Genomic DNA, 12,742 nt, shown 5'->3' with positions numbered 1-12,742 from the left:
TTGCTTAGTAAATATAACATCAGAGTTAGGGGAAATGGGTTAATACTTGCCCAAAACAGTCCTACTCTCACTGATGTCTGGAATTAATTATGAATAGCCATCCCACCCCACCCCCCGCCACGTACACACTTCACTCTCTATAACAATGTCCCAGTTTAGAAGATAAATACAATGGGATGAGATACACCTGTTTCTCAGAACAGGCACTGAGCCAGGGTCCCCTCTGCTCAGGGCGCCCTCTCCTCAATGACCTGCAAAAGACAGTCATTATCTCTCTTCAGGACTGTTTTCTATATTGTATAACTGAGTTAGCCCTCCCCTACTCTCAATCCCAGCCCCAGGGACCCAGTATTTCATTAGATGGCCTAATGTCTGGCCTCAATAAAAAGGTAACACACCGCATCTGTAAGGTATTTCTGCATCACGATGCTAGGATCTATTATGTTTCTTTTATAATTGAAGCCTTTGGGCCATCTTCATTTCCTAGAGAAGAGGAAGCACCCAGCAGTGGCTACTGTTAGCCTCAAGTTCTACCTATGGAAACCTTGTCAGCCACGCATCCCTAACAGCTCAGTCACAGTGAGGTAGTACCTGTGTTGGCTCGTATGCATTTTCTTGGTAGATAGGAAGGTGACAGGAACTTTCAAATTTCTTGGACAGGGAAAGGACATTCGGTCTTAGTGTGCAGAGCCCCACGTGCTGAATAACAACATTTGACCATCTGTCAGGCAAATTCAAAACCTGAAAAGAGAGGAAGGGAATCTCAACCTATTGCTCCTTTGGAACTGTGCACCCAGAGCAAGTTCCAGCAGTTCTGGGCCCTAGAGGCCTAGGAGTCATTTTATTCCGCTGTCAAGAATTTTTTTTTAAGTATCTCAAAATAATTGGTCTTAAGAAACCAAAAAGACTTCAATCCTGCCCCAAAACACAACTGGTTTCTGAATCACAGGACTCAGGTCCCAGCTTAGTTGGATTTCTTTCTGGAGTCTTTTAAACTTACATTTATTGTCTTAATCCTCCTTTAGGGAAAAAAAGGCATATTGTGATGTAGAAATGTGAATTTTACAGTTGGCAAAACTTGGCATGTCACAGCAATATGTAGAAGGCTTTGAGCGCCTGGAAAGCTTGGCAGGGCTCCGGGAATGGTCCTGCATTCCTCCACTCCCTTTCTCAAATGCTTCCAATTCTCGCTCCCCTGGCTACTGGTTTTGTAAGCACCTTCTATCAACTACCTTGGCTCTAACTCAGCAGCAGCAGCAGCAGCAACCTGCTCCTTCATGAGCAGTGGGAAGACAGTAGTTGGGACCCTGCCGGGTCTGAGATGAAAGCTGTGAATTCAGCAGCGAAGCCAAACAGGGCTAGGCAATGATGTGCCATCATGTAATCTCTTCGGAAAGGCCTCCCTTTATCCTTTGACCAAGAGTATTATCATATCTTCCAGTTTCTTCTGGATTTGGGCCATTTGGAGCAATGGACCACAGACGTCACAGCCACACAAACACCAACAACTCGACTCCCAACTGAAAGAAACCCAAAATGTCATCCCAATCTGCCAAAACCCCTAAAATTCAGTAAAAATAAGCAGACTAACTTCAAAGTAGAACAGCTCACTCATATTTCCCAGTCTCACAAAGGAATTATGTATTTGCATATATTATAAATTCCCATAAAATGTTGAGATTTGGCTATAGGCAGAGAATAGAGGAAGCCATATAAGGCAAATACCTTGGTGAAAAACAAATATTTCTGAGAAATCATTTAGAAGGGGAAAAACAGAAAAAACTACTAGTCTAAACCAAATGAGGAAACTATTACATTGTAATGCCATAAACTTCATAAATTGATAACAAAGGAAGGAAACAGTATGTTATGGCTTTCTGGTATCTTTGATGAGTTCTCTGATTTAAGGACTCCAGTTATCTTTCTTTTGGATTTTTTTTTAAATCTTTCCTTCATTATTGTTAGCTTTTCTCCTTTAGCTTTGACTTTCTTATTTACGATCAATGTGATACCTCGGGGTTTTTCCCCCCCTTGCCAGTTGGATATGTTGTTATCCAGCATATGGGGCTCTGCACACCAGACAGAGCTCTCTGAGTAAAGTATGAGAAAAATAAAAGCAGCAAGGAAAATATGCAAGCACATCACACCAAAAATGCAAAGAGAAGGAAAGGGGAAAAAAATCAGTCTAAGGAAATATATTATCCAGGGAAGGGAAAGAAATAACTCCACAAATAATTAAACCATATAATAGGAGCTTCATACAAAAAGACCTTTTTAAAAAAAGACTAGATTTTTATTTTTGCTTAAATATTCATAATCTCCAAAAGGGCACTGAAGTCACTAATAACACTTGTTATGTCTGGGGCGGATTAACTGGATGGATGGAAGAGGAGAGTGGATATTTTCCCATAGATTTGTTCTTTCATTTATGAACTATGCAAATATTACTTATTTTTTTAAACTAAGCAAAAGATAAATTCTGGTTAACAGAAAAGAACAGAAGCTCAAAAGCAAGATGATAAATGGAGATGAAAAGAGATTGCAGATCTAAGAAACAAACCTAAGGTCAAAACCATGCAACACGGGCTTAATAGATAAAATGGAGAGAAGAAGGCACAGAATTATAAAGCTGAGATTCACCCAACTGACAAGGGAGGAAAAAAACCCCGAGGTACCACATTGATCATAAATAAGAAAGTCAAAGCTAAAGGAGAAAAGCTAACAATATAATGAAGGAAAGAATTTTTTAAAAATCCAAAAGAAAGATAACTAGAGTCCTTAACACAAAGAACTCATCAAAGATATCAGAAAGCCATAACAAAATAAAAAAGCACACAGGTTCAGGGAAGACTTATACAGAATACTCCTCAGATTCTGGTTAGGGGTTATTCCATGTCAAAGATTAGGAAAGAATTCTTCAGGCATTCTAGGGAAAGAAAGCAAGGAGGTATGGCAAGGGGGTTGGATCAAGCTATAATGAGCCTTCTCATAATAACATTCCAAGACAGAAAAGTGGGAATGTGTCTACAACACTCTTTTTTAAGATTTTATTTATTCATGAGAGACACAGAGACAGGCAGAGGCAGAAGCAGGCTCTATGCAGGGAGCTGGATGTGGGACTCGATCCTGGGACTCTGGAATCACACCCTGAGCCAAAGGTAGACGCTCAACCACTAAGCCACCCAGGCGTCCCTGTCTACCACATTCTAAAGGAAAGTTTACCCAAGAATATTATACCCAATCATGATGACATTCAAATAAAAAGGCAATAGGCAGACATTCTTAACCATGAAAAACTCAGGGAATGAAACACACATAAGCCTTTCCTAGAAAACAAGACTACAGGGACACCTGGGTGGCTCAGTGATTGAGCATCTGCCTTCGGCTCAGGGCGTGATCCTGGGGTCCTAGGATCAAGTCCCACATCAGGCTCCCCTCATGGAGCCTGCTTCTCCCTCTGCCTATGTCTCTGCCTCTCTTTCTCATGAATAAATAAATAAAATCTTTAAAAAAAAGAAAACAAGGCTATTTGAATACCTAATCTATCCAATTTAGATATGTATTAAAATGAAAACTTGGGGATGAAGAACACATGGTTAGAAAACTGGTAGTAAAAATACCATTTAAAAATAGATTAATTTGGGGCACCTGGGTGGCTCAGTCAGTTAAGAGTCTGCCTTCAGCTCAGGTCACAGATTGCAGGGTCCTAGGATCGAGCCCACATAGGCTCTCTGCTCAGTAGGGAGTCTGCTTTTCCCTCTGCCCCACCCCCTACTTGTGTGTGTTCTCTCTTTCTCTCTCAAATAAGTAAAAACAGATTAATTCTAGAGAACTGTGTGAACTATCAAAATAGAATAAAACAAACATAAACCTTAACAGTTCAAAAATAATAAGATGAAAAGGAGGTGGGGAAATGGAAGAATAAAATGTTAACGTCTTTATATTTCATATCAGGAATTTAGGTTAATACTGTAAGAAATCAAAGCATATGAACACACCCTTAATGTTTCATATTGTCTTTCATCTTACCTAAGAGGGACCATGGGATCATTTAGGAAAGAATAGCTCTGGGGTAGAGAAATGGTGACTTAAATTATAATGATTCCTTTAGGTTTATTTCATTGTATTCTAATTTTCTTAAATGCAGGTGAAACTAGAATTAATTATACTTAACAAATGGCTTGGGTAATATAACCTTATTTTCAAGTACACCAACCAGGGGTGCCCAAGTGGCTCAACTGGTTAACCATCTGCCTTTGGCTCGTATCATATTGGGGTCCCAGGATCAAGCCCTATGTCAGGCCCTCCGCTCAGTGGGGAGTCTACTTCTCTCTCTTTCTCTCAAATTAATGAAATCTTTTAAAAAAATAAAGTATGGGGATCCCTGGGTGGCGCAGCAGTTTGGCGCCTGCCTTTGGCCCAGGGCGCGATCCTGGAGACCCGGGATCGAATCCCACGTCGGGCTCCCGGTGCATGGAGCCTGCTTCTCCCTCTACCTGTGTCTCTGCCTCTCTCTCTGTGAGACTATCATAAATAAATAAAAATTTAAAAAAAAATTAAAAAAAAATAAAGTATGTTATCTACTTGTCCTTCTTTCTACATATGTGCACATTATAATACCTGGATGATGGTCCCTAATGTTAATATTGACTTTTTTTGGGTAGTAGCTTCTTTTCCTCTATTATTTAAATGCTTTATAATCAGCAAGAATTAATTTTACCAAAACAAGTGATATGAAAAATATAAATATAAACCAAGTTGCACATAGGCCAAATTGCCTTTCAATTCAGCTCTACGCATATTTTCATGAGCTTTTACTATGTACTAAGTCTTAACACGTTAGGCTTTGGGAACAGATGAGCAAACAGAATAAATACCACCCCCATCCTCACACGGATCATGGTCCGTTGAAGGTTTTTATTTCATTCAGATCCACTCACCTGAAACCATCTGGGCCACAGTCTCCACAGATAGCAATGTTTAACAGCAACTTTACAGAAGACATTCTTGGGGCCAGATTTAGGAGGCCTCGCGGACAGTTATCATTAAGAAGAGCAACAAATTCGTTTAAAAATCAAAGTCATTTTAATCTGCTACATTTTGCAGAGAGTGATCAGGGAACCTGAAGGAGGGTGGGGTTGGGAAGCACTTGGGTCCTTGAAAGCCAGTGCGATGGGAAGCTGAACATGAATTCATATCCCAGCTCCAGGACTTAATGCCAGTGAGACCTTGACAAGTCATTTAATGTGCGCTTCCATTTCTTTTTCTGAAAAACTGGCAACATAAATGTATTGTTATGAGGACACAGTTAAGTGCTCAAAGTCTATAAAGCACTTAGAGCTGCAGCTGAAACGCAGCTGAAACTAAGTGTTAGCTATTGTTATTTTTCAACTGCATTACTTGCGTCAAAAATCACAATTTATTGAGATAGATTGTGCCATCATTGTTGGTTCTGTTGTCATCAAGGTGATCTAAAATTCATAAAACCATTTCTATACTGTGTGAGCAGATAATAAAAACATTTAAAAGCAGGGAAATTTCTTTTCTGGGTTAAGAAATTAACTAAACTAAATTAGCTCTTTAACCTTTTTGAAAAATGAAACACTGTAGTCATCTTACAAATGACTAAAGGCATATAATAAAAGGTTTGCATTCACCAAATTATAAGGTATTATTACCAAGCTACAGAGTATGTGTTTGATTAGCCTTGAGGCAAAGAGCTGGAAGTATCTTAATTGCTTGTTACTTCTCCTCTACCTTCTATTGATAAACTTGAAGATAAAAGAGGGTAAATTTGATTTATTCAGGCAAAGACAACAGATGTTATAGGTTGTAAATTTTGCTAAAAGCCAGGAAGATAAGAGAAGGCATTTACATGGTGGTCTAACTATTTTCAGTTTAATTTATGTGCTACAAGTAGAAGAATTAGAAAAGTTTCACTTCTTCCTGTCTAGTGCTGATTAAATCAACCTGAAGAATCCCCGCTAAATTAATCACTGCAAGACTGTTCTTTATGGCTTCTAATGTTATTGTGACAAGAAGAAGACTAGGAGTCATAGATTTCTGATAACAGAACCAGGAAACAAACCAAGCAAATAGAAGGATACATAAAATAAGTGAGAAGAAAAATAATTTACAGATTAGATAAGGCTGCTTTAGGGTTAAAAGTCTCCACTATTAGCTCGCTGGAGGAGAGAATCTCCTTGCCAGTTGAGTAAAGAAGTCATTGGCTAAATACAGCTAGAAGGGGGAGGGGTACAAAACCAGCAAAACATATCACACACAGAGAGAGAGCATTTAAGAGGATGGAGTGGGTTTTTGTTTTTTATCATAATAGGAGCATCAGAAGGGACTCCTCTGTTTTCAAAATAGCGATAGTCTGAAAGACTCCTCAAAGGCAGACCTATAATCTACAGGTTTCACAGCTACAGGGGAAAAAAAGAAATGCAGCTGTTCTTCCTTGCTTCAATTCAGGCCCCAGAGGGAAAGACAGTCCTGCGGTGTTAAACGCCCGAACTGGAGCAGGTCAAGTCGCTCAATTCATACCAGAATATAATATTGCGATTTTGTTCTGTAAATCTCTGGGAATTTTAGGAACCCAGGGCTGTAATTAACTTTGTTCTGTGTCTTAGTTTGAGCAGTTGAGAAAAATGAAATGAAGTTTAATGAGGGGTCAGGCCAGGCCTTGATTATCAATGCAGTTGTGATACTAGTAATCCTAATTACCATTTATAGAACACTCCACCTGCTCCAGGTATGGGGAGCTGTGTGGGGCTCAGCCATCTACATACGGCATTTATTTATTCTCTCATAACACTTCAGAGAGATAGATATTACTCCTGTTTTCCAAACTTTTGAAAAAGCACATGGGGCACCTGGGTGGCTCAGTCAGCTAAGCGGCCAACTCTGGATTTCTGCTCAACTCAGGATCTCCGGGTCATGAGATCCAGCCCGGCGTCAGGCTCCACCCTTGGCGAGGAGCCGCTTAAGGTTCTCTCTCTCCCTCTGCCCCTCCCTGCTCATGCATGTGCGCGCTCTCTCTCAAATAAACCAAGAAACAATCAAATCTTTAAAAAACCCACAACCATTAAGTAAGCAGAAGTTGCACATCTACCTATGACCTCCCAGTTCTATCCTGTTGTCCTTCTGGCTAACACGTATGAAGGCCTACCTGGCACTGAAATACCCAAAAAGACAGAAATGAACAAAAGCAACACTCTGTAAAGGGGGTTTTCTCTGCCACCCATTTTTATCCATTCTGTGCCCAAGAACTTCCGTCTGTGCGGGCTGTTAGTTCCTCCTACTCTAAATGACTGCAACAACTTCCAGAGGACTTGATAAAGCTGAACTTCGTTGAAAACAACCATAAAGACTGGATCCCTACAGTGGAACGAAACAGCTCATCAACAGCCAGTTGAGCAGGCAAAATTATTTAACAAAGCACAAATAGAATCTGTTATGGTTCTTAATTTCCAGGTTTTTCAAACCATTAGCAAGCGTGGGTAAGAAAACTCTCTGCTTAGATCCTGTCCGTCAGTCTCTTCCCATGTGACATGGGTTCTGTGGATCTCCTTTGGTGTGGCTTACACATTTCTGGGTCAGACCTGTTTTCACTGTGGTGAGATTTTATTTCCTGGGAACTCGCAGTAACAATACAGATGTGCTCGATCTCTGGCCGGAGTTACTCAGAGATCACTGGAAGTACTGAATCCTGATCAGTGGTACCTTCACTCTGCTCTTCAAAGACAGCCTGCCACTAATTAATGTATTCCTACCACTTCACCCAAGTTGGCTTTACTTTAGGTCCTCTGATCTCCAGTGTCCTCGGCACTCTGCCTGGCAGCCAGCAGTGTGGGGGGGGGGGGTGGGTTCTGGTTTTCTCCAGGGAACAGGAGCTTCCTGACATGGGTCCAACATGAAAGCTGCTCTGTCACGGGGTCAGACCACACACACAAGGCTGTAACCTCCTATGTAGCAGAGCTACCCACATTTGTAATTTTGAAAACATTTCCATTATCTTTTGGATTTCCATTCTTGGCCCCCCGTGGGCTCCTACTTTAAATAATCTTCAAGACGGCATAAGATTTAAATCTACGGGGAATGTCAGAAAACCTCCTTAAACTCTGTTCATTACAAAACAGGGAAGAAGTAAGGAGAAGAAGGAAGAGGGCAAGCTGTAGTGCAGAAAGAAGAAGGAAGGGACACCGGGGTGGCTCAGTGATTGAGTGTCTGCCTTTGGCTCAGGTCGTGATCCCGGAGTCCTGGGATCAAGTCTCACATCAGGCTCCCCACAGGGGTTTCTCCCTCTGCCTATGTCTCTGCCTCTCTTTCTCTCTGTGTCTCTCATGAATAAATTAATAAAATCTTTAAAAAGAAAGAAGAAGGAAAAGGGGATGAAGTGATACTTAGAGAAATGCAAACATGGTGTAAGTCAAAGAGTGAAATGTGATTCTAATAGTACCGTTAACTCTACTTGTGCCTTGCCAGCCCACGGATAGCTACAGAGTCATCTCTGCATCAGGTCAGTGCCTCTGACATCTATCCTGCCTTGGGGGCCCTCTGCTGGCCCACCAGCCAGAAACCCCAAGTATCCAAGGCAGACCTTCAAGTCTAGCATGTATGTATAAGGGCACAGCAGCACGGCACTTGAGATTGCTGCCATTTGGAACCTCGCTATGATATGAATAAGAAAAGATATGAAATTGGCAGCTTTTAAATCATAATTTAAGTCTCAGCATGATCATATCAACAGATTAAAATTAGCTAATCGATTTTAGTTTGGGCTTTTGACAATGAAATTAAACACTAGAAAGAAATGTGAGCTGTAACTCTTGGAAAGGAAAGGCAAAACTATCCCTGTTTGCAGCTCATACAATTATATCCCTGGATAGCCAAAGAGAATCAACAGGAAAACAAATAGAAGGAAAGTGAGATACAAAATTAATACACATAAACCAAGAGTCATCCCACACTCAAACAACAAACATAAACCAACAGAATGGAAGAAAATATCCTCTATACAAAAGCAGTAAGGAAGATAAAATGGGAATTAACTTACCAAGAAATGAGCAAAACCTATATGAGAAAAACTATGAAATAATCACAAAGGACACCAAAGTAGACTTGAAAAATGGAAAGACTGACCACTGGAAGGGAAAAGTCAGCATCACAGATGCGTCAATTACTCTAATTATAAGTTGAATGTAATCCTCATGAAAATGCTAATAGATTTTTTAATAGGAGACAAGCTGATTCAAAAGTCTATGTGGAAAAATAACTCGAAAAACTCAAGAAAATAAGAATGAAGAGGAACTGGTGCCACAAGATGCCTTGGTAGGGGCACCTAGGTGGCTCAGTCAGTTACGCATCTGCCTTCAGCTCAGGTCATGATCCCAGGGTCCTGGGATTGAGCGCCGAGTCGGACTCCCCGCTATGCATGCAGCATACTACCTTCTGTGTGAGAAAGGAGAAAAAATGTCTATTTGTATCAGCATAAAAACTGGAAAGCAAATAAACTTTAAAAATGGACATTCATAAGAGCAAGGTGGGGACCAGGGAGGACAAGGCCAGTGGTGAGAACACAGCTTCTGAACATGTACTTTTTTAATGCTGTTCTGAATATGAACCATGGGAATGTATAGAATCTTAAATAATAAAATTAAACAATATTTACTAACTTTTCAAATGATGTGAAAGATTTCTTTGGTTTTATATTTTATGAACTTTAATTAGCTTACAAAAGATAATTCAGTACCTTAAGTAAAAATTTTTATTTAATTTCCCCCCAAAATCTTTTAGAAACACATTTCAGGAGCTCCCTTAGCATAGTGAGATTCCAAACCCCTCTGCCTTTCCTACAAGTTGGCCCCAAACTGTTTACCCAGTTCTATTTCCCCAAATGTATCCTTCCTTCCAGCCAGGGTACCAACTATTAACATGTGAAAGAATCTCAGAGCACCGAGAAAAGAAAAGGGGTTAGAAGTTCGGAAGAGGAGACAGAGCCAATCCAGCTAGGGAAAGGAGTGTTTAGAAGAAGGGTTCTCCTTGGATAAGCCTGTATCAGGACACAGCAGATCCAGGTTCCTGGATATTTGTGACAATGGCCCAAACATTCTCCAACAACATTAACTAGTGGGTCATATTAAGCCTACATCTTCTCTATTGGACTTGGACTCACTTCTACTTAGGAAAGATCTTAAAGTGAAGAGCCTTAGATAGTCTCTGTAAACCCCATTACTTCAGCATGTGACATACCACATTATTGGTCCTAAATTTCACTCCTCCCTATATCTTATACACCTTGGCTGAATTGTTCAACAGTCCCTCCCACTAGAGGCACAGCAAGTTTCCCCAGGTCATTACTGTTGGCCTGGCCATAAGCCTTGGTTTTTCCAAAGGAATGAGGATAGAAGTGACTATTTTGGCTCACTTCTCTTGCATTTCTGCCATATCCATAAGAACATGCCCCAGCTAACCCACTGGCCCAAGAAAGATGAGAGACATGTGGAAACCTGGATCTAACTGGCACTCTGAGTCAAGGCCAGCCAAGCCAAGCCTAGATCAGAAGGCCCTCTGCTAGTACACAGATGTGTGAGCAATGATAAATTGTTGTTTTAAGCCACTGAGTTTGGAGGTAATTTGTTGGGCAGCATCACTGTGGCAACAGCTAACTCATACATCTCATTAATCCTAGAAACAGATATAAAATATGGTTTCATCGCATTTTTATATTCATTCTCACATAAAAAACAACTTTACCTATACCTATTTACCTATAAAAAACCTACCTATTACCAACTATACCTATTTACAACTTTACCTATTTACCTGATACCTTGAGTTCTTTTTTAAAAGGGCAAAGTGTTTTATTTCACAATTAAAAATTAATGCCTCAAAATACACATCAGATGTTATTTAGAGGTAACTGTTGTGGGCTGAATTGTGTCTCCTCAAAATTCATATGTTGAAGTCCTAACCTTCAGTACCTCTATACCTCAGAATGTGACTGTATTTGGAAACAGGGTGGAATTAGGGTGAGCTCTAACCCAAAATGACTGATGTCCCTATAAGAAGATATTAGGATACAGACATAAACATAGAAGAGACAATGTGAAGACACAGGGATAAGACAGCTATCTACAAGCCAAGGAGAAAGGGCTCAGGAGAAACCAACTCTACTGACACTTTAATATCAGGCTTCTAGCTTCCAGGACTGTGAGAAAACAAATTTCTGTTGTTTAATCCGCCCATTCGGTGGTATTTGTTATGGCAGCCCTAGTAAACAAAGATTTTGGTATGGAGATAAGATACTTCTGTAACAAATATCTAAAAATGTAGAAGTGGCTTTGGAATTGGATAATGGGTAGACAGTGGATGGCCAGGAACAGACCCCCTGTGGCACAGAGGAATTAAGATCTCTGTTCCTACCATACCTATTTCTCCTCAGGCTCAAACTCCCAAGTATAACTCAGTCATGAGCCCAGAGGTGGAGAATGGGGAACTCTCCAGACACTGGTCAATCAATAGGGCAGAGCATAGGGAAGGTTGCCAGAGCTAGCTATCCAAGGGGAATGTTTGAAGAACTTGGCAGTTTATTAGATAAAACATAGGACACCCAGGTAAATTAAAATTTCAGATAAACAACTATTTAAGTAAAAGTATATCTCAAATACTGCATGCAACATTCTCATACTAAGAAAGTATTTGTTGGGGTACCTGGGTGGCTCAATCAGTTAAGTGGCTGACTCTTAACTTCAGCTCAGGTCATGATCTCAGTGTCAGAAGATGGAGCCACGTGTTAGGCTCCATATTCAGCAGGGAATCTGCTTGAGATTCTCTCTCCTCTCCCCTTCCCCTCCTCCTGTTCAGGCTCTCTCTCTCCCTCTCAAATAAATAAAATCTTTTTTAAAAATTTAAAAAGTATTTGTTGTTTATCTGAAATTAAAATTTGAGTCATCATCCTGTACTTTTATTTGTGAGAGCTGGATGACTCTCCTTCTCCTTCACTCTTGTCCAGAATTGAGCCTATAAGAAGGAACAGTGATGGGGTGGCCTCAGGCAGCCACTGGTCAAGAAAGGGGCAGCAGAGAAGGGATATCCCAAAACGTATTTTTCATTAACAGATGAACAGCTAAACAAAATGTAGTATATAATCACAGTAGAATTTTACACAGCCTTAAAAAGGAATGAAATTCTGACAGAATGGACAAACCTTGAAAATGTTATGCTAAGTGAAATCAGCTAGACCCCAAAAGGACAACTACTGTATGGTTTCACTTACACAGAATACCTAGAACAAATTCATAGAGACAGAAAGTAGAACAGAGTTTACCAGGAGCTGGATGGAGGGGGAAATAGGAAGCTGTTGTTTAACAGGTAAAGAGTTTCAATTTGGAAAAAAAAAGAATTTCTGTTTGGGAGGATAAAAAGTTCTAGAAATGAATAGTGGAGATGGTTGCATGACAGTGTAACTGTATTTATGCCACTGAACTGCACACCTAAAAGGACTGAAAGGGTAAATCTTATGTATACTTTACCACACTAAAAAAGTTAATGTACATTTTAAGAAAAGAGAATCCTTGAGGCCCTTTGCCATTGCCTGGAGAAATTTTTTTCAAGCTAGTAAGGGATAAATACCAACTAAGGGCTACTACATTATTTTTCAATGATTTGCGTGGAGATATATAACTAGATCATAAGCACTTGTTACTAAATCATGCTTCTATATATCCTCCTCAGTGTA

The 12,742-nt window shown here is 40.2% G+C and overlaps 1 long non-coding RNA gene across 2 annotated transcripts in view; it reads right to left on the bottom strand.

Annotated features, from left to right (window-relative positions):
• Positions 1-384: 384 nt before the first annotated feature.
• Positions 385-12,742, bottom strand: part of LOC119868179 — a 56,974-nt gene continuing 44,616 nt past the window's right edge. For both annotated transcript variants that reach the window (XR_005385925.1, XR_005385924.1), the window contains one exon: positions 385-741. This is a non-coding gene — a long non-coding RNA (uncharacterized LOC119868179). The remainder of the gene's footprint in view (positions 742-12,742) is intronic.

Source organism: Canis lupus, chromosome X, assembly GCF_011100685.1.
Source record: "Canis lupus familiaris isolate Mischka breed German Shepherd chromosome X, alternate assembly UU_Cfam_GSD_1.0, whole genome shotgun sequence".
In the NCBI taxonomy this organism is placed as follows: Eukaryota; Metazoa; Chordata; class Mammalia; order Carnivora; family Canidae; genus Canis; species Canis lupus.
The sequence above is the reverse complement of the archived record's forward strand: the minus strand, read 5'-3'. Positions and strand labels throughout refer to the sequence as shown.